This window comes from Mytilus galloprovincialis, chromosome 5, assembly GCF_965363235.1.
Source record: "Mytilus galloprovincialis chromosome 5, xbMytGall1.hap1.1, whole genome shotgun sequence".
NCBI lineage: Eukaryota > Metazoa > Mollusca > Bivalvia > Mytilida > Mytilidae > Mytilus > Mytilus galloprovincialis.
The window spans coordinates 42,766,089-42,770,159 of NC_134842.1; the positions used below are offsets into that span (position 1 = coordinate 42,766,089).

The window sequence follows — 4,071 nt, forward strand, 5'->3', positions numbered from 1 at the left end:
TCAATATCGAGATCCTGCAAAACGCGTTTGTAATTGAAAATTTTAGTTGCAATAGGTTTGGTATAGGTATAAGAAATTATTGGTACAGACTGGTCTTTGAAATAAGGAGGTATTTTCGATTGCACTAATTTATGATGAAGGATATTGCCTAGGTTGACGCCATCGAGACCTTTGTTGGCAAAGGAAAGATTAAGAAAAGATCTTTTCTCTTTTTCATCTTTTCCAATGCGAACTGGCTTGAAACGTCTGTGACTTGCAATATCCGAAATTATAGCTTCAAGTTTGTATTGGTTTGAATGAGGGTTTGTAACAGTGGATTCCAAACATAAATTGAACAGAGAATGAAGTTTCGAAAGGGGTAATGAATAAAGTTTCGTGCGAATGTGATGAATACCTAACGGCTTTTGTATGAATGGCAGCAAGTCATTCTTAAACGATTTTTCATTCGAATTATTAAATAACCCATCAAACAACATACATTGATTGTATTTTGAAACAAATATGAAATGGCAATAAAAAACAACAACAAACAAAACAATTTGTTTTTAGATTACATGTAATCATTGAACAGGAATCTAAATCTAGATTATCAATCATTGACAGAGCCAAACAGTCATCTATGCTCATTATTGAAGTAAATTAAACTAAAAAGGAACACACGGTACACTAAAACATATACGGTCAAAATGTTGGCAAATAAATAAAAAAAAAAAACTGTCCATTTGAAAAAGTGCAAGAATATAGGTCTTCGTGAACTTTAAATCAGAAAGTTAATTTTCAATGGTAACTCCAAAACTGCTTGTAACAAGTATAAAATCAAATTCAGTTTGATTATTGAAACGTGTGGCATGTAGTTCCAAGCTGCAGAACTAACAGTATCATCAGTAGTGGTACATGTATTTGGTTCTTCTTCATATGTTCTGTTCTGTCTTACTGGGAACTTTTTTGGTATTTCTGTGTACATGTAATGCCATTTCATCTTAGTCGAATTAGATTCAAAACACTCTACTGGCAAACGGACGTAGGACGAATGTAGCAAGAAATCATAAAATTCATCGGAACAGGAACATCCGAGCTCTCGTGTTTGATTGACAAGACATTGGATTATAAAAATCATACGACTGAAGAAAAAAAAAACATTGATAACATCGGTTTTGCATGATGTGAAAATATACATAAAACGTTATATATATTTTAGCTATACGAATAACTGGATGCGATTAGAAATTCACATTTGCTTTGCACTTTGGTAAAGGTAAAAAAAAATTAAGCGTTATTTTTCATTTTCTTTTTGTATTTTGTATTTTATGTTTTAATTGGTTTTCAAAAATTTACTTTGATTAAAGATAAATTATAAAGAGTACATACATACAATAATGTTGCATTTCTGTTCTAGGCCTTAAAGTGTTTGTCCATTCTGCTGCAGATTTGTCGCAGTTCCTCCTGGCGAATATGTTAAGCACATTCCCTCTTTTTGAACCAATACACCTTAATCCATCATCTAACGCTGAAAAATATAATTTTGAATTTATGTTTTTCATTAAAGAGTCACAAAGATGCCTTCAATTCGAGCGTCACTGATGCGTCTTTTGTAGACAAAACGTACATCTGGCGTAAATACAAAAGTTAATCCTGGTTTCTATCATAAGTTTATGTTCATCATGGAAAAACTCATGCTTCTTGAAACAAGGGCAAAGCTGTCACTTTCATTGTTTTAAGAGGAATTCTTTTATATCGATATTGTAGCATTGAAGAACACAGATGTTTAGTAATTACAATCAGTCATTAACGGCAAGTAATTCTGACAAAAATATCATCAATAGTTTTGCAATACCCAGATGTCTACTGAAATACCTTACATAAAACTTAGTAAGAAATACGTATAAATGTTGAAAAGAATTCTGATTGGTTCCCTAAAAATTTTGATGAATACACTGATAAAAAGTGAACAAATTATTTCTCCAAGCAAAGAACCTACTTGCACCAATGTTTCGCTAATGTACTAGTATTTAAAATAGTACGTAATATCAGGTCTTCAACTTACCATTAACATTAAAACAGGCGCCAATTATAAAGGTGTTGAAATGTTCAAGGTGGTTCCATCTAGTCACTTCCTGAGGTATCTTCCAATTTGAACAATGGTTTGTAAAATTGCTGACACATTCCAAAAATTCGGTCATTTTTCTGAGAAAAATAAATATTGTCAAAAAATATTCAATTATAACCATATTGAATACTCGATTTCCCTACAAACATTTCTGATGAGTATTAAGCAAAGGTTGAATTTCGAATACCGAAAATATTGATATTGAAGGTAAACCTATTTGAGGTGAGTCCCTACAGATACATGTATTTTGTTTTTACCTTTAATTTTTTCTTAATGGCCTCTATAAAAATTGATTTGCGAATAGTATGCTTCCAGTGATGTTTCAATTGTAACGTCCGTCACCAAAGTTGGTACAACACATTTATGAATATATACATACCTGAAGTAGAAACTCTGGATTTTTTAAGCTCTGAAAGTATCTCAGAAGGTTGGTTCTTTAGTTATCACACACATAGTGTTAAAGATATAAATAAAACACAATTTATGGCAGTTTTATACATATTTATTAAATCCAGCTCAAATTTTGTCAAGTTTGCTGCACACATGAATAACAGAATTTGTAAAAAAGAATTCAAAAAATTTGCTCCATTAATTTGTTTTTTATTTGACATGAGATGGTCAAAACAATGAGCTTTAAAAAAAAAACCATTATAGATCACCAGACTATTTCTTTTTTCAAAAAAACATTAAGTTACCCTGCCACAGTTACATGTATCAGCAGTAATTCTTCGTACAATGCACATCTTTCATAATTTGACTGAAAAACATGAGAAAAGTGTGACAAAATTAAAAACTTTTGAATCAGCGCGGACAAAATTCACAAAATTTTTCAATATATCTATATATATATATATATATATAAATATAGACAAATATTAATAAATGTTTAAAATAAGTCGTGTACAGATTCTTATATTAATATAAACACAAAAAATCAGGTAAGTAGATAATGAAATATTATTAATATTGTTCTAACGTTTTCATCATTCACGGGATTCATCAAGATATGTAACTAAGTGACGTGACCACGTGGGTAGTGTGACGTTACGTTATTGTTGTGCATAAATGACGTACTTCCTTTATGCATTTAGCTTATCTTTGAATGTTTTAATAAAGCGCTTCTTTCTTTATATTTCCTGTAATTATGATTTTCTTGGAATAAATGACTGTCAAAATTAAATGATGTAACAAACACTCTATCGCAACAGCAATATACACTTAAGGTAGACATATTGCTGTTTTCTGAGTTAGGTTGATTCTCCTTTATGCAATGTTGCTGATCATGAGCATCTCTATTTCAACTTGCTACAAATGTGTGAACTTTCCCACTGATGTTGGTCTTGTGGGAAAGTATACACAGCCTAAAATAATTAAAAACATTATTATTCTAACTATTTAAAATTGAATATTTATTTCGAGCTGTGTATTTACTTTCATGATTTTACAGACTGGTAAACTCATTAAAGATGGAAAGATACTAGTTTATTTTCTTCAATTTAACATGCCAGAAACTTTTTTAATTAACATATCAATAATTTGTTTGTACTAAGTGATGACATTTGACTGACTAAATACATACAAATTACTGGAGACTAAGAAACAATAACAGTCTGCTGCTTCTGACCAGGAAAATTATATTCCGACAAGTAAGTATTTGCAAAAGTGTGTTTGAGCACATAAGAACCACCAACTATTGATATTATGACCAGTAATTGTAATAGATTTGGATGAAGACTGTGATAAATTTTAACAAGAAGTTTCATTGATTTTGTTATACAAAAAAAAGGTGGTTGTAAGACAAATAAAAAAAAAAGTAATACCTCATCACTCTGGAGCTGCAGACAAACTTTTAAGTTTAAGTCTGTTTAAAACAGTCCAATATTATCTGGGGAAAGTGTGACATAAATATTTGTCCTATAAGCAGACAGATAGACAAGTTGAATGTAATATAGCTAGGTCACTGA

General features: G+C 30.6%; 1 long non-coding RNA gene across 1 annotated transcript; it reads right to left on the reverse strand.

Annotated features, from left to right (window-relative positions):
* Positions 1 to 627: 627 nt before the first annotated feature.
* Positions 628 to 2,873, reverse strand: LOC143074528 (uncharacterized). Its single transcript, XR_012977913.1, has 4 exons — positions 2,803 to 2,873; positions 2,045 to 2,184; positions 1,369 to 1,507; positions 628 to 1,121 (listed from the first exon to the last, which is right to left on the reverse strand). It is a non-coding gene; the product is annotated as an uncharacterized LOC143074528 (long non-coding RNA).
* Between the last annotated feature and the right edge of the window lie 1,198 nt (positions 2,874 to 4,071).